Below are 18,302 nucleotides of genomic sequence, written 5' to 3'. Positions count from 1 at the left end.
CCTACAAAACACCCATATATACAAAAAACAAAACAAAACAAAAAAGCAAGAAAGAGAAGAGTAAGGTTTTCTTTGTTGTTGTTTTGTTTACTTCCTCCCCCACAGGGTTTCTGCGTGTAGTCTTGGCTGTCTTGGACTTGCTTTGTAGGCTGGACTGGCCTCGAACTCACAGCAGTCTGCCTGCCTCTGCCTCTGGAATGCTGCCACTAAAATGCACCACCTCACCCAGCTGAAAATAGTAAATTTATATTAGATAATTGCTTAAAGATTATAGTGAGTTTTAGTGTGTGTGTGTGTGTGCGTGTGCATGTGTGCATGCTTTGTGTGTTCTCATATCTGTGCAGGCTTCTCGTCCTTTTGGCTAAGATCAAGTGTAGTATCTGTAGAGACCAGAAGATGGTGTCAGATCCCCTTGGGATCTGGAGTTACAGGCAGTTTGGTTTACCTAATGTGGGTGCTAGGAACCAAACCTCTGTCCTCTGCAAAAGCAGTAAGTGCTCTTAACCAATGAGCGAGCTCTCGCACCCCATAGCAAGCTTTAACACACTTCGGATATTAAATGTGCAAGCGGAACCACAGTCAGATTTGGTTTTCTTTCACAAGGAAAAACTCTTATAACTTCTTTTCTTCCAGAGACTGATAATGTTGATTAGAATCTGGGCCTCGTTAGTGTGTGACTTACTTTGCAGTGTGGAGCCTAAGCCAGACCTCAGCTTCTCACATGAAGGTGGTAGAACAACGCTAGCCTCGCAGTTGGTTTCCCAATACCCAGTGTACACCGCTGAAGAAAGCAGCACGTCTCAGCAAGGGAGGATCCGTAAGGTTAAGTGGGTCCCTGAACTTTCCTTTTCTCCTGTCACTCACCCACACCCAAATGACTTAAAGGGCTGCAGCATGCTCCTCTGTTCCGCCTTCACTCATGTTTTCCTTTACATGATCTAACCATGAGTCTTGAGTTTGTCTTGCCAGGAGGATGTCTTTGCAATTCCACCAGAGCTGAAGACCAGTGTGGCCCAACCTCCCTTCCTGTATACCTGGCATCCTTCATGCTAGGGGTGGAAAGGTATTGAAGAACGAGAAATCACCCATGTGGAAATGATGAGTGTCCGTCCCCCCCCCCCAAGACCAGCTAGTTAGTAGCCTCCCTTAAAAGGGTTTAATTGTTTTTGAATGTAAGCATATGGTAGGTAAACATTCAAAGGGAACGAAAGGTACACAGTAAAGTAAATCTTCTTTACTGCCTTTTATGGGTAATTCACTGCACTCGAGTTTCTTGTGCCACACTGGATTTACGGTTTGGCTAGATGCGGACTGTCAGGGCGGATGTTGGTTTTGCTCAGATTTCAGACAGCACTGCTCCATTCGTGTGGTTGATACTTAGTCCTGACTGTCAAGTTGCTTGGTGGAGGAATGCCTGGGAGGTGAGTAAAGCATAGCTCTAGGTATGTCTGTGAAGGCATTTTCAGAGGGGCACTTCCTGAATATGGATGTGTGAGCGGTACCATTCCTACTGGCTGGAAACAGGACTCCCTCGACGCCCCCTTGTCTTCCAGGAGGTGAGGCCTGGCCCACAGGCTTCTGCTGCTAGGATGCTCTGCCTCAGCATAGGCGCAGAATCACTGGAGCCAGCCATTTTCAGGCTCTTCTCTTCACCTCTGCAGTTGTAACATTTCACTGTGGCTCTCAGGGTGGCTTTTCTGGTTTGGTTTTTAAATTCATTTGTTGTCCAGCCACTTAACATGAAGACTTGTCTCATGTATCAGGAAATATCATTGTGCTACTTCAAAACAATTCTGCACAACTTCTTTGTGTAGAACTCTTTTAGATGTCAGGCCTCCTTGCCTGATCTAATTTTCATGTCTTTTTTGCTCATGTTGTTCCATTGAGTGGTCGCAAGGATTTTCCTGAGGGCTCTCTTGGGAAGCATCATAAGAAAGCCTTTAAATTGGCCATTCAGATACCAGATCTATTTTTCCCCAGATTGGGTAACCTTCAGTACATTCCTTTTTTTTTTTTTTAAATTGTTGTAGCTTAGTTTTCTCAGCTACGAGATGGGGGAAATAACTGTACAGAATCTATGGGCATTAAATAAAAATTAAAGCTGAGTATGATGACACACACCTTTAATCCCAGCAGGTGGATCTCTATGAGTTTGAGGCCAGCTCCCTACACACACACACACACACACACACACACACACACACACACACCATATTATGAGAATTCAGTTAGTTTAAATACACTTCTGATATGTCATAAATGTTCAATAAATATTGCTACTATTGTTGTTATTACCTGGTCGTCTTAAATAACATCCTACTCCTTAATGATTCATCCCCTTTATGTTTCTGGAATGTTAACTAGTGCTTCTTGCATGTCTCTCTTTGTTTTTCTCTTTACTTAGAAGTTTGGGAAGAGAGAGGAAGCAATAAACCTGACCGATGGTGCTGTGAATGCATGGGAGTTGGTCCATGCTGGGTCTCTCTGTAGACCTTTTCATTGTAGAGTTCGTCTGTTTTGTTTTGTTTTAAGATTTATTTATTATGTATACAATGTTGTGTCTGTATGTACAACTAGACGCCAGTAGAGGGCACCAGATCTCATTGTAGATGCCAGTGAGCCACCACGTGGTTGTTGGGAATTGAACTCAGGACCTCTGGAAGAACAGCCAGTGCTCTTAACCTCTGAGCCATCTCTCCAGCCCCATTGTAGAGTTTCTAAATGGCAGTGTCTATGATTCTTTTTGTTGTTGTTGTTGTTTTGTTTTGTTTTTGGGGAGGGACTGCTTTCCTCTGATGCTGTTGCATTTGTTCACACAATTCTTTTTTATTGAGCCAGTGTCTCAGGAAGCATAGGCTAGACTTGAATTTGTTAGATGCCTGAGGAAGGCCCTGAACTCCCGATCCTCCTACCTCTGCCTCTCAAGTGCTCTGATTACTTCCTGGCTTGTGACACTACACCTAGCACTGCCCAGAGAGTTTTAAATCGGCTGTCTGTCGGTGAAAGGTGGGTGAGCACTGTTGGTGACCTCTGAACCATGGATGCATAGAGCAGCCTAGAGGAAATGTCTACAGACACTGGCTTTGCTTACAGGCTAGCCTGCTTTGTCCCTGACACCTCTGAGTCTCACTTCCTAAACTCCCCTACTGGGCTAACAGAGGGTTTGGGGCATCTCTGTGGAGGGTGCAGAAACAGAAACTTAGACATCTAACTATGTGGTCCAGGCTGGCTTTAAACTTCTAATCCCCCAGTTCCATCTCCTAAACCCTGGGATTACAGAAACGGACCACCACACTCTTGTTTCCTACACTTTAAAAAGTAGATCTTCTACCCCCACTGTTAGCTCATCTCTCTGCTGTACCCAGGTAGATTCCTGCCATGGGCTGGCTTGTTCCCATAAGTGCTGTGTCTTCATGCGCTGAACTCTAGCGTCAGTTGTCTCTCTCCTGTATGCTCTCATCTGCTAACCCTTGCTGACATCGCTCCTCTACTGTTATTTCCCTCCCCATTCTTTTGTCCTTGGGGACAAGTGTCCATTTCGTTCCTTTGTTGGCGTCTTAATGGAAGTTGGGAGAAGAAATAGAAAAGCACTTATGTCCGACCCACTGCTACCTACAGGAAGTGATTTGGAGGGGAGGCATGTAGGCATCTCCTCCATTTCGATTTTGGAGACTTCTAGAACTCCGAATCTGTCTGTGACTTTTTATCCTCCCATTTCCTGCTTTGACAGTCATCTTTGCTGAGTTCAGTGCCTGCACTGCCAGAATGCTTGCTGTAGAGCTGCCCAACTCTGCAGCACAGAGGACAGTCCTTGGAGAAAAGGACAGCCGGTCCTTGTGCTCAGCAGTTCCTTTTGGAATCCTGGGTGGTCACACTCAGGCTGGGAGCCATTCTGTCGCAACACCCTCTGCTCAGCATCAGACAAAAGAAGAAAGAGGCCCCGTTTCCCATTAGGTTCTACTTCTCCACAGAACCTGCCTGAGAGAAGGTATTGGCAGCACTAAAAGCAAGTCTCAACCAAAATGAGAAAACTGCGAATTACTTTCCTAGTCAGTCAGTCAGTCAGTCAGTCAGTCAGTCAGTCAGTCAGTCATCAGTCTATTTTGTTTTTCAAGATAGAGTCTTGCTATATGGCTCATGCTGGCCTCAAACTGATCATCTTCCTGCCTCAGCCTCCTACATTTATTTAATTATAAGACAAGGTCTCAATATGAGGTCCAGGCTAGCCTTGAATTCCTGGATTCAAGTGATCCCTCTGCCTCAATCTCCTAAACAGGCAGAGCTGGTACTACTGAGCCTAGCTTAGCTAACTCCTCACCCAATGCTGGGATCTGACCTACGCACTCACCAATGCGCTATGGATTTTACCTAAAACACCTCACAAGAAAAACTGGGTGGATTTTTAAATTTCCTTTTCTCTTTCTTCTTTCTCTCTGGGCTCTCACTTCCTCTTCCTTTCTTTTCTTTCAGCTTAGCAGGTTCTCTGAGCTTAAGGTCTTTTTGGTTCAGACTGGGGAAAATGAACAAAGGTTTTCAGAGGTGAAGGAAGTACAGAAATCCCCTGGATGCGCCATCACTGCAGTGTAAAGGAAGCCTTGCTCTGCCCAGCGCAGCGCTTTCTCAGCTTTCTTTTGCTGTGTCTGCAGTTTGAAAACCCTTCTAGAGACTGAGGTCTGCCTAGGAAAAATATTTGTTTAAATCTTCCTTTTTTTTTCTTCTTCTCTGTGGTCTTTAAAAACAACTACGGTTTTTAGTCTTGTAATCAGCTTTTCTGGCCATATCACATTTGCCTCCAGCTGTGACCTTTCTGGGGTCATGAACTCTGCAGAACTCTAGGAGATAGCTGATGTTTCTGTGCATTAGAAATTGGTAGGAAGCCGGGCAGTGGTGGTGCACGCCTTTAATCCTAGTACTTGGGAGGCAGAGGCAGGCAGATCGCTGTGAGTTCGAGGCCAGCCTGGTCTACAAAGAGAGTCTAGGACAGCTAAGGCTACACAGAGAGACCCTGTCTTGAAAAACCAAAAAAAAAAAAAAAAAAAAAAAAGAAGAAGAAGAAGAAGAAGAAGAAGAAGAAGAAGAAGAAGAAGAAGAAGAAGAAGAAGAAGAAATTGGTAAGAAGGCCAGAGAGGGGATACAGGCACACACCACAGACAAATGTCTCGGCTCTTAGTTCCCATACCAGCCAGTGAGTCAGCGACTGGACCATATGCTACTTTCCAGCATCATTCAGGGATTCTGTTTAAGACACAAGCAAGATTGACATGTGGTTCCCTTCTGCCTGCCCTCGAGGAGCATCCAATAGAGTTGTAAGACTTATGGGAGAAGCCATAAACCTTGTTAGACAGCAAAAGACTGGTACCACTTTGAAGGCCACGGGGGGGGGGGGGGGGCTGTGGGAGATGATAATGAATGAATAGGGAAATCAAGGGAGGAAGCAAGACTTCCACTACAAAGGACTGTGGCATTTCAGAAGCTAGGATGAGTGACAGATGAAGGGCAACGGCAAAGTCACAGGAGCAGGAGCGAGTGCTGGATGTTTGGTCAGGAGTGAGCCGATCAGTCAAGGCTGGATTACAGGGCAAAGAAGGACCAAGGAGGAGAGAGTGAGCTATTTGAGGGGGACTTAGCAACAGAACCTCTTAGAAAAAAAGGGGGGAGCTGGCCTTGAAGAATAGCCACTCTGTCTGTCTGTCTGTCTCTGTCTCTTGTCTCTGTCTCTGTGTCTCTGTCTCTGCCTCTGTCTCTCTCTGTCTCTCTGTCTCTGTCTCTGTCTCTGTCTCTCTCTCTCTCTCTCTCTCTCTCTCTCTCTCTCTCTCACACACACACAGTTATTTTTGGTTTAGCAGGAAGCCTCTTTTTTTCTATGATTTTCCATCTGAGTGGTTTACCATTCTTTGAGACTGAGGCAGACACAGGTAGACATCTATTTCTGCCCTCCTGCTGCTGCAAGCCCTCTTGTCTCTCCAGGTGGGATGTAGAGTCACAGGTGAGTGAACTGAGCTGAAAGGAGATCTGGATAGATTTCACCTAGGAGACAGGGCCTGTCTGGTTGCTGATGCTAAAGGGGCCAAGTCTTCCCCTCCCCTCCCTGAGTTGTGGCTCAGTAATAAGCTTAAGTCATGATTTCTATTCCCTTGTTCTCTCTCTCTCTCTGTTTGTCTGTCTCTCTGTCTGTCTGTCTGTCTCTCTGTCTGTCTGTCTGTCTGTCTGTCTCTCTCTCTCTCTCTCTGTCTCTCTCTGTTTGTCTGTCTATCTGTCTGTCTGTCTGTCTCTCTCTCTCTCTCTCTGTCTCTCTCTCTCTCTGTCTGTCTCTGTTTCTGTCTGTCTGTCTGTCTCTCTCTCTGTCTGTCTGTCTCTCTCTCTTTGTTTATCTCTGTCTGTCTGTCTGTCTGTCTGTCTCTCTCTCTCTCTCTTTCTCTCTCTCTGTGTGTGTGTTTTGAGACAAGAACCAATCTGATTGCCCAGGATGGCCTTGAACTCATGATCCTCTCCTATTTCTACAATCTACTTAGGATACCACTGAGCATCATCGTACTTGGGTACTCTCAGTTACTTTTAAGATATCTAGCCCTGTCTTTTTTGTTTGCTTGTTTTGTTTTGTTTTGAGACAGAGTTTTTCTGTGTAACCTTGGCTGTCCTGGACTCACTTTGTAGACCAGGCCTTTCGGTCCTGTCCCAAGCAACAACAAACAAACAAAAGCAGTGTGATAGGACCACCTAAATTTACAGAGTGATTACATAATCTGTATGTGGTGGGTTGAATGACAATGGCCCCCAGAGGCTCACATTTTGAATGCTTAGTCAGCAGGGAATGGAACTGTTTGAAAGGATGGGAAAGGTTGGGAGGTGTGGCCTTGATGGAGAAAGTGTGTCACTGGGGGTGGGGGTGGAGGTTTCAGAAACCCAGGCCAGGCCAGGCTCAGTCTCTCTCTGTCTCTGTCTCTGTCTCTGTCTCTCTGCCTGTGGATTAGGATTTAGCCCTCAGCTACTGCTCCAGCTCTGTCGTGTCACTCCATGATGACAGTGGATTAATCCTCTGAAACTGTCACCAAGCCCACAACTAAACTTTCTTTTATAAGAAGAGTTGCCTTGTGGGGCATGATGGTGCACACCTATAATCCCAGCACTCAGGGAGGGAGAGGCAGGTGGATAGCTGTAAATTCAAGGCCAGCCTGATCCACAAATCCAGTCCAGGACAGCCAACCAAGACTACACAGAAAAGCCCTGTGTTGAAAACCCAATAAAGGTCATGTGGCCTCTTCACAGCAATAGAACAGTGATCAAGACACTGTGTAATTAAAGAAGAAAAACAAAACAAAAGGCACTGTGTAATTAATATTCTCTGGGAGTGTCATTTTCTGAATGGTCAGTAAGTAAAACAATTTTGTCTGTCTTTCTTTCTTTCTCTCCTTTTCTAGCTAGGGTTTTTCTGTGTAGTCCTGGAACTTTGCCTGTTAGATCTACCTCTGATGGGATTAAAGGTGTATGCCACCACACCTAGCTCAATTTCTTGTATTTAAAAAATACAAAATAGAGAGATGGGTAAGCAAGATGGCTCTGTGGGTGAAGGTACTTGCTGCCAAGCCTGAGGATCTAAGTTTAACCCCCATGCCAAGAGAAAACCAACTACAAGTTGTTCCCTTATTGCCACATGTGCACTTTAGGCATACACATGCTTAGGCAAATATGTATATTTGTGTATATGTATAATATGTATATATATATATATACATATATTTCACATGTATTTTTAAAGTAGTGCATCCTTGGGTCTGGAGAAATGGCTCGCTGCTTAAGAGTGCTTAGTATTCCTGCAGAGGGCCTAATTTTCAATCTTCAGCATTCACAGCAGGTGGCTCATAACCTCTTGTAACGCTAGTTCTAGGGGGACCTGACACCTTTGGCCTCCAACGGTACCTGTATATACATACACGTGCCCACACACAAAACAAACAAGAAAGGAAAAAAAAAAAGAAAGGAAGAAAAGAAATTTGTGCTTATTTCATACTGTTCTGAGCTATGTCCTCAATCCTCAGTATAGATGTGTGCTCCTCTGCCTTAAAGGAACACTTTGAGTCAGGAATGGTGGTGCATGCACATGCCTTTAATCCCAACACTTGGGCGGGCAGAAGCAGCTGGATCTCTATGAGTTCAAGGCCAGTCTAGTTTATATAGGAAGGTCCAGGCCAGCTAGGACTATACTGTAAAACCCTGTTTTTATGTCTCCCAAGGGGGCCAGGGTAGGGGATGGAGAGATGACTCAGTGGTTAAGAGTACTGGCTGTTCTTTCAGAGGACCTAGGTTCGATTCCCAGCACCAATTTCAGGAGCTCTGACTCTGACAGCCCCAGGCATACAAATGACACACAGATAGAGATGCAGGCAAGATACCCATATACATAAAATAAAGCAAGCATTTGTTGAAAATTCTAAGAAAAAAAAAATTAAAGCTTCACTTTGGTGGAGGAGTTTGCAAAGCAGTGTCTTACTTAACAACCTCTAGTGGCCACAGCACTGTGTGCTGGATCCAGGGGAGGCTCCTGAAACTTTCTGGTTCTAGCTACTTGGCTAGGCTCCAGGCATGCGCACGCTGTCCCTACCCTCTTCAGCAGGACTAAGCATACCTTAAACATGCCAATGATCAACCACGCACTGAGCACTTACGGGACTATGGCTGGGTTGGGCATCACCAAGACTCACTCCTGTCCACAGCCACGTACATGTTGCTGTTTAGTATCCCTCCTGCTCCTCCTCCCTTTTCCTCCTTTTCTTTTTTTTAGATAGCGTCTCTCTACAGAGCCCTGGCCGTCTGCAACTCACAGAGATCCAGCTGCCTCTGCCTTCCAAGTGCTGGAATTAAATGCATAGGCCACCACCTCTGGCTTTACCTCACCTTCTTGAGTTGGACAGTTTCTTCTGTCTAGGCTTTTGCCAGGAGAACACGCTTTCTTTTTTATCCACTTCTTTACAATTCTTTACAATTGCAACTCTTTACAGTCCATCGCCTCCTCTTTCTCTGTCTCTTCTTTTTTCTTTTGAGACAGGGCCAGGCTGGTTTTGAACTCCTGGTTCTCCTTCCTCCGTCTTCTAAATCCTTTCCCCATTTTCCTTCTCCAATTACCCAGTAAACTCCCCAGGCAGGGACACTTCTCACGTGCACCTCTGTATTTGTACAATGCTTGTCAGCAGTAGGTATCAGTGAATATAGGCTGACCTGACTAATTTTCAGAGGGACATGCAAATTGCCTAGAAAGCTCATCTGAAAGCATTTGTTATTTTATTCACTCATCTCTTTGTGAATTAATTAAATATCAACTTTCTATTCTTGAGGTTATTATGAAGATAATAACTAAGAAAAACAGATCTAGTCTCTTCTCTTATAAAGCTCACAATCAAAGGAGGACCTAAAAATAAAAGAAAAATACCTAACTATAAATATTTAGTTATATCAACTAAAATAGATTAAAAATAATAAAATCCCAGCTGTGTAAGTGACAAATTCTCTATGGGAAAAGTATAGAAAGTTATGAATAAAAAACTTAATTTTAAGTATTTAATTATATTGAATAGGATAGATTAAAATAATCAAATACTAGTTGTATAAATTTGATAAATTCTCTATGGGAAAAATATAGAAAGTTGTGAATATATAATTTTATCCTTGAATACAGTGATGACTTTTTCCTGTGCTAGGGATCAACACCAGGGCTTTAACATGTTGGACAAACACTACATCTGAGCTACATCCCTGGCCCATCAGGCCCTTCTTGAACTGTATCTTTGTACTGTCCCATGTCTATAATAACCACTTCTTTTCTGTAGTGATAAGCAAGCCTTACCCATAGGGGAAGGAGAGCTAATAGGCAGGCATTCTCTTCAACTTTAGACACAGAGCCCAAATTGCCAGGAGCAGAGAAACCAATTCTTTTTCTTTTGCATTATTTTTATTTCATTATTTTATGTGTATGAGTATTTTGCCTGTATGTAGGCCTATGTACATAGTGCATACAAGGCCCACTGAGGACAGAAGAGGACAGTGGGTCTCCTGGAACCGGAGGAAGAGATGTTGTGAGCTGCCATATGGGTGCTAGGAACGGAACCTGGATGCTCTGAAAGAGCAGCGAGGGCTCTTAACTGCTGAGCCAGTCTTTCAGAAACTGGAAGAGCGAGAGTCTTTCTCAACACATTTCAGTCCCTATAACTCTAAGCCTAAACCAAAGGTGCCAGACACAGAAAAAAGAAGCTTTGGACCAATGCCCCTCACGAACATAGAAACGATCAAAAATTAATGTGATCTGCTCCAGCATCCAACACTGACAACGACTTTAATCTCAGTACTCGGAAGGCAGAAGATGGCTGATCTCTGTGAGTTTGAGGCCAGCATGGGCTACACAGCAAGTTCTAGGCAGCCTTGTCTCAAAAATAAAACAAAATAAGGAAAAGCATTTAATAAATGCAACACATGTTCATTATCTTTAAAAAACGTTCAGAGGCTGGAGAGCCAGCTTTACCCCACTCGCACCCCAGTTTCTCTGTGTAGCCTCGGCTGTCCCCACTTTATAGACCAGGCTGGCCTAGAACTCACAGAGATCCACCTGCCTCTGCCTCCCTGAGTGCTAGGATTAAAGTCATGCACTATCACATCTGGCTTCATACAATATCTTCAAAAAAAAAAAAATCAGTAAACCGAAAAAAAGGGGTGGAATTTCTTAAAAGGAAACAGTAAAATGGGCAGTTAAAAAAAATGGAAAAAATTAATTTAATAATTATTTACATGAAATTGAATCATAAGGATTTGATCTTTAAGAACACCAAATCTGAAGGTGTACAGACATGGCAAGACTTCTCACGGAACGTGTATGCTGATGGCTAGCTTTACGGAGAACTTGCTAAAACCTCCAGGGGTATAACTTAATCCTTACAACAACCTTATGCCCATTTTACAGATGATAATACTAAGGTTTAGGGAATACAAACTGGCCACACATATATGGCTGGATGGTATGGCTTCTATTTTAATACCAGACCTGTGTCATTTGGAGATTGGGGTCCTTAGCTGTTCAGTAGTACCTGTTATCCAACCAGATTACCTTATAAACCAGACAGCCTAACGGCAAAGTGCATCCATGCAAGTTAATAGTAAAGCTGGGCTAGGAGCCAGGTCTCTTCCTCTCGACGACGACGCGCTGTCTTTGCTTTTAGAAGCTATTACTAGGCCATCCAATCCTCCTACCCCTTCCTTTTAACCAAGCACTCATTTTTCTTTCTTGGAAGTTCCAGCCCTGAAATACTAGAGAAATAAATATAACTTATAGAGCCAAGGACTGAAATTCATCTCCTGCTGTGTTTAGCATTCAAAACCACCAAGCCACAGGGGGAGCCTGCCCACTCTAAGAAAAGAACATTCTAAAGCAGGACTCGGTGCGATTCTCTCTTCCTAGGAAAGCAGATGGTGTGAAGGACTAAAATATTAGAGGGAAGAGAAGGTGGAGTGTAGGGGTGGCGCTTTCACTGCGCCGTTCTTCTCTGTCAGAAGCACCAGATGTAACTATCCCATGAGGCTTTGAGATAATCTGTCTTCTTCTGGACAAAGGTTAGCTCCCGTCATCTTCATTTTACCAGAGACTTTTTTTTTTAAAAACTCTCTGAGAAGTGGACCCCTGGGAACCAAGACTCCAGAGTTCTGTCCTGCTCTCTGGGCAGGAATTGGCAACGTTGAGAAAGGCAGCAAAAAAATCTTTATCATTCACGCGGTGTGGATTAAGAAGAAAAGTGGGGGCTGGAAGAGATTGCTCAGCCTTGTTAAGTGCTTGCCTTGTTAAGCAAACCCTCCAAACCCATGAAAAAATAGCAGGGTGTGGTGGTGCCTATTGTAAAGCTGTGAGGGCTGGGAGGTAGAAACAGGTGAATCCTTGGGGCTCACGCTCACTGGCCAGCCAGTGTATCTGGTGAGTTCTAGTCCCCAGTAGGAGACTCTATCTCAAACAAACACAAAACCATACAGGCAACATAATGAATAACATCCAAGATGGACCTCTGGTCTCCATAGACACATGCACACACATCTGCATACATATGAACACACACACACACACACACACACACACACACACATGCACGCACACATGCACACACGAGTTGGGGAGAGAAAAGAAACAGAGAGGCACAGGCAGAGAGAGAAGAAGGGGTGGGGGACAGAGACAGAGAGAGAGGAAAAGGTATTGACTGGACAGGTCGAGAGGTTTTGTTATTCAGGCTGTCTCTTAAGTTTTGGGGAGAACAGCGCTTAGGTAACACCACAAGCTAGCTGCACCGTTTCTGGCTCCTGCATATGGCGTGCTGGTTGTGGGAGAATGGGCATTCTGCGATGAGGATGGAGCTGATGGAAAGGGGCGGGGGATGGTTCACCAGTCTAAGACCTCACAGGAAACTGCTTTTAAACGTGGTCAGGGTACCTGGAGGTTTACATAGCCACACAGTGTATACAGTGGGGGGACATCTTTGCTTTCTCTCTCTACATGAATCTCAAAAAACAGTATGCATTACTCCACAGGAGAGTGGGGGTGATCATTTCCTCCCCCCTCCACAGTAAAGGGTATAGAAAGTTCACTCTCCCCATGAGTTGTATAGAGAGAAATACATCCCAGAAGCCACAAGGGTTGAAACAAAAAATATGAGGAAGAATATTTTAAGTCTTACGGGTCATCTTTGAATCCTTCTATGTGTTTAATTCTATGTGTTTGAGATTAGGAACAGCTGGGCATGGTGGTAGAGGCTGTAATCTGAGCACTCAGGAGGTACAGTTGAGACAATCAGGAAGTCAAGGTCAGCTTTCCCTGCATAGTGAGTTCAAGGCTAGACTGGACTACATGAGAGCCTCTTTCAACACACACTTGAATACACACACACACACACACACACACACACACACACACACACAAATTAAAAATAAATCAAGACATCTTGTGACCAATGGTTACCTGAGCTGGCTGGGGTCAGACTGAAGTCTTGACTGCCATTTACTGAGAGCCTTCACTGACCTAAGCTTATTTTAACATGTGCCAATGAGTATAAGAGCATGGCTGTCATAAGATTAACTATAATAGCACTTGTCTGAAGCATAGAGCACTGTATTCATGCAAAACAGATGCTTCTTGACTTATAATAGGGCTTATATTCTGACGAATTATCACATCAACAGAAAACATCAGACATTTCCAGTGCATTCATATGTAACCTACAGAACATGAGAGCTTAGCAACGTAGTGGACTGAGAGAAGGAGCAGCTTCTCCTCATGGTCCTGTGGTTGGCCTGGGGTTGGGGGTCTCTGCAACAGGTTGTTTTTTGTTTTGTTTTGCAGCCCTGGAGAAAGAGCAGGAGCAAAGTAGGGTTTCTACTGAATGTGTGTTGCTTTTGTACCATTGTCTAATCTGATCCATTGTTGAATTAGAGACCAACTGAATACCTTAGCTATTCTACAAAGGAGAGAAAGAGAAAAAATAGAGACCTGGGCGTAGTGGCACATGCCTACAATCTCAGAACTCAGGAGGTGAAGTAGGAATATCAGGAGTGAACATGAAGCTCACTTTGGGGGCAAAAACTCCAAGTCTTCTGGATATAGCTCAGTGGTAGAATGCTTGCTTAGCATGCATGAAGCCCTGAGTTCAATTCCCTGTACCACCCCCCCACCCCAACACACACACACAAAACTGAGGCAGTGAGATATCTCAGGAGGTAGAGTTCTAGAGTCCTGAGTTCAATTCCTGGAACCCACATAAAGGTGGAAGGAGACAATCAATTCCATAAAATTGTCTTCTGACCTGCATGTGTGTGTCATGGTATGTGGATACCTACACACACACACACACACACACACACACACACACACACACACACTCATACAATAGATAAATAAATATACAAACAACACATGTTTAAAAAGAAGCACAACTGAATCTAAGTGGAAGGCAGAGCTTCTGTTAGCACAAATAGCTAGTTATGATTTACACATCTTCAGGGCAGTGCTTCACCCAGGCCCACTTTATGTGTTCAGAACAACCCTATTGAGAACTCACAAATGAACTGGCATGGTGGTGCACGACTGTAATCCCAGTACTCAAGGAAGTAGAGGCAGGTGGATCTCTGTGAGTTCGAGGCCAGCCTGGTTTATAAAGAGAGTCCAGGATAGCCAAGACTACACAGAGAAACCCTGTCTTGAACCCCCCCAAAGAGCCCCCAAGCCCCCCAAAAAACCTGAAACCAAATCAAACAAACCACACAAACAAAAAAAAACCTCACAAATTAATGCTTACTTTTGGAACTAACAAAGGAAAGCTGCTTGGGGTCCACATAGAGATGGCTAATTCCTAAATAACAATTTCTCCAACGTTTCGTAAGTCTCTGACTCCCGGGGTCAATATTGCTCACTACAGGAAACCTAGAGCTCTTGAGTAACCTGGGAAATGTGTTTTTGAAAAGATATTTCCAGTGACTTTGTTGGAGGATGGACAGGATGTTAACACTAGAAATCCAGCTGCAAGATAGAACAGGGCCAGATCTGTGTAGTAACAAACTCTTTCCCTGACTGAGCTGTGGTCAGAACCACAGAAACAAAAGTCTTTCTTTTGTTTCTTCTTAACCTTGGGTGCCGTGTTGGCTCACTTCAGCAAGAATCGTCCTGCGTCGCTGTAGTGACGTGTCCTGCTCTTGACCGTCCCACTCTGGTCTACTTTTAGTAAATACATTGTTAGATCACTATTAGCATAGAATTGCCCATCCTTAATGTTTCTATCCTCCCATCTCCCCTCCCTGCTCCACGGCTGAAAATCCCTTCTTTTCTTTTTGTATTTGTAGTTGATTTCCCTCTCTTTCCCCTCATACAAATCCCCACTGTAGTGACCACTGATAGGGTTTAGGAATATGGCCCCCAAAGATGATGCTTTGGCACACTGAATATTTTAATCTGAAAGGGTCCGAGGAGGAAGCACAAGGGTCCTGTCATCTTCCCCCGCAGCAGGTCCTGGATGAGCTGTCCTCCCTCCGCGCAGAGGAAAAAGAGCTGAGGGATACTGAGGACTCCCCGCGAACAGCCTCAGTCAGCCTGGCTTTCCAGTTCATTCCTCTCTCTTCATGACTTTCCACCCCTCATTAGATCCACTATAAAAACACTCAGGTTGAGTCATTTCTTTCAGTTTTCATTTCCTTACCAATGTTCTGACGTCAGAGAAGACATTAAATTTATATGCTTTTCTCTTGATCATCTGTCTTTTGTTATAAGGACCTGGCTGAAAACCTGGAAGGGTAGAAGAAAAGTCCTCCCCCCCCTCATTCTTTCTTTGAAAAGACTCGTCCTTTCCACCTCCAACAACTATTATGAATAATTTTCCCTTTTGCAATAACATACTGAGGGGATTAGATCATTCTTGGTACACAGGCCAAGGGGAGTCAGTGGGAGTGTAAAGCAGGGGTGCTTTACCCGAGTCTGTAAAGCTGGCACGTGAGCTGTTAGCACCACGACAGATGCTGCACAGGAGGGTTCCGTGTCTTGGAGACCAGCTGCAGTACATCCGAGGGTGACAACAAACAACCAACTGTTTTCGAACCTGCGAAATTTTCTTTGTTTCTCTCGATTATCTCAGCGACAATAAAATATCTGGGAAGGTAACCAAACGTCTTTGCGATAATGCTCATATAGATATTCTAAAAAAATAAGTTATGTCTGAGGCGGTAGAGATAGCTCAGTGGGTAAGATTCACGTTTAGTTCCGAGCACCCACCTTGGGTGGCTCACAATCACCTGTGACTACTTTTAAATATGAAATATGAAAAATATGTGCCACATAACAGATATGATATGCAGAAGCTTATATGAGCATAGGAGAGCAAAGAAAGGGGCACCCCAGAGAGAGACAGAGAGACAGGAAAAGAGGAAGAAGAGGCAAGAGAGAAAGAGAATCAAGGGAGACAAGCTGGGTTTCTTCTGTTATATACTCCTGGGTAAGGGCGCACCTAGCGGCAGGTTGGTAATGACATCATAGGTTGCTAGGCAGACTGGGCCAGTATGCTAACAACTACATCTTGAGGGCTCCAATGGCCTCTCCTGATCGCTGTGGGCCACCTGTACTCCTATGCATGTGCAAGAGCACACGCATGCACACACACACATACACACACAAATAAAATTAACTTTCAAAAATAATTTTAACTTATGTCTGTAAAAATGTCAAGCCTGCTTTATAAAGCCTGTTTACTATATAGGCTATGGCCAAGGCTAAAAATCCCCAGTGAGTGTCCTAGAGAGCTCAGAACCTTGCCATCTCTCTCTACGCTTGTTTTTCCTTTTCCTTAGCTCCCTCCCCTCATACCAGCCCAAATCTTGAACATGCTTTCATTGGCACCCTGGGCTTTCTCACTTTTTCTGACCTCCATTCGTAACTTAAAAAGGCCGTTTCTCCACCTCTCCTGCCTTTCAGCTTACCTGCCTTGTTGTTTTTCTGTCAAACTTTAATAAAATTGTTCTCCAGCTTCCTTGTGAGTCCGTCTTAAAAGTCTCTTATTAATAAGACTGAGAAGGCAAAGGGAGACCTCCGTTTCCCTGGCAACGGATATTCCAGGAACGCAGACCAGGTATAGGGTTGCGGAAGAAGACGATTGTCTGCAGTAAATTTCTACTTCCAGTGTAACATTTAATGGCTGCAGCCCAGGTTACCGCTTTCAAGAAATACTGCGTGCACCATGAAGCCCAAAGGGTTACTTTAGTAACTTACAGTAAACGGACCCAGCTTACAGGCTGGCGAACAGCGTTTGGCTCCCTGTGTGACAAGCTGCCAATATTAGTCTGTCAGGGTTTGTCCCTCTTCCAAACCGAGTAAGTCAACCGTCTGTGTCCACCGCCCTGAGCCCCATATGCGTTTCTAGTCAAACCCCTCTCCTCTAGAAAATCAAATTAGAAAGCTCACTTTCTGAAGCTTACAAAATTGTACCCGACTCAGAGAAAGGAGCCGGGAGAGAGACAGGCTAGGGCATTCTGGGAGGCTGGGGAGACGACCATCTGCTAAGAACCAACGGTCTCTCCAGGGCCCCGCTCGGGTCATCTGCTGGGTGTTTGCTTTGGCCGGCGTCTGCAGAGAGGGCGCGGGCCCCGCTCTCCCCGGAGACCCAGAGCGCAGCAGCCCGGCTTCCCTGAGCCGCCTGCAGCCTGCAGCCTGTCGCCTCCGGCTGCCCTGCCATGGCCGCAGTTTTATAGACCAGCTAGGCTGAACCCAGAGCCACTTCTGAGAGCCGCCACCGGGCTGGGCTCCGCTCCTCCCCAAACAAAGAAGTCGCAGAGCTAGCGGAGCTGCAGGGCTTCTGCGCGGGCGGAAGGCGCCAGGCTGGGTGATTGAAACCACATGTGCGGGAGGTCTGCGACAGCTGGGGGCAGACACCAGGGACCCGAGGAGACCGCTGCTGCTGTGGCCTCTAGCATTTCTTTAGTCCCTTGGGTTTCCAAATAGACCAGCTGAGAGCGCTGAACTACAAGCGTCCTGGAAGGAGCCCCTCCCCCATGACAAAATAATTAGAAACCCCCAAGGCCTGTGCTGTGGTCTCTGCTTCCAAATGTCCTGGGCAGCATCAGGCAATCTCTTCTTGATTCGCAGTTATGAAAGAGGCCCTAGTTCCCCTCCCAGGACACAGCAAGAGAGATGAGTCTTACTTGTGATTGTGTAATGAATTAATCAAGGATAACAACGACATGTGCACGCCCGCGTGCGCGGCCCCTCCCCCCACTTCAAAGTACTATTGATACATGTTAAGCCTTTTTTTTTTTTGAAGGTTTCAAACTCATAGGACAAATGCAGAAATGCATGCTCATTATTTTTTTTAAACACCCCTGAGGCCTTCCTTGAAACAATCCCTTCAAACCTCTCAAATAATTGTTATTACTTTGTTGTTGTTGTTGTTGTTTGAGATATGGTTTCTCAACTGGGTGTGAGTTCCAGGCCAGTATGGTCTACAAAGCAAGTCCAGAACTGCCAAGGCTACACAGAGAAACCCTGTCTCAAAACAAACAAAGATAGATAGATAGATAGATAGATAGATTCTCTGTGTAGCCCTGGGTGTCCTGGAACTCGCTCTGTAGATCAGTCTGGCCTCGAAAACAGAGATCTGCTTGCCTCTGCCTTCTGAGTGCTGGGATTAAAGGGGTGCACTACCACCTCCAGCAAAAGAAAAGAAAATTTAGCTTTATTTTTTACAATTTTATGTGTATGAGTGTTTTGCCTGCATTTTTATCTGTGCGTCACATGCTCGAGCAGGTTGTCC

The 18,302-nt window shown here is 44.9% G+C and overlaps 1 protein-coding gene and 1 long non-coding RNA gene across 2 annotated transcripts in view; both read right to left on the bottom strand.

Moving 5' to 3' along the window:
• Positions 1-18,302, bottom strand: part of CLMP (CXADR like cell adhesion molecule) — a 105,499-nt gene that overhangs the window by 40,044 nt on the left and 47,153 nt on the right. The gene's annotated exons all lie outside the window — the stretch shown is intronic.
• Positions 14,878-18,270, bottom strand: LOC311597358. The gene is made up of 3 exons (XR_014779198.1): positions 16,477-18,270; positions 15,476-15,652; positions 14,878-15,156 (listed from the first exon to the last, which is right to left on the bottom strand). It is a non-coding gene; the product is annotated as an uncharacterized lncRNA (long non-coding RNA).

The sequence above is a fragment of the Acomys minous genome, assembly GCF_964271855.1.
Source record: "Acomys minous genome assembly, chromosome: 5".
In the NCBI taxonomy this organism is placed as follows: Eukaryota; Metazoa; Chordata; class Mammalia; order Rodentia; family Muridae; genus Acomys; species Acomys minous.
The sequence above is the reverse complement of the archived record's forward strand: the minus strand, read 5'-3'. Positions and strand labels throughout refer to the sequence as shown.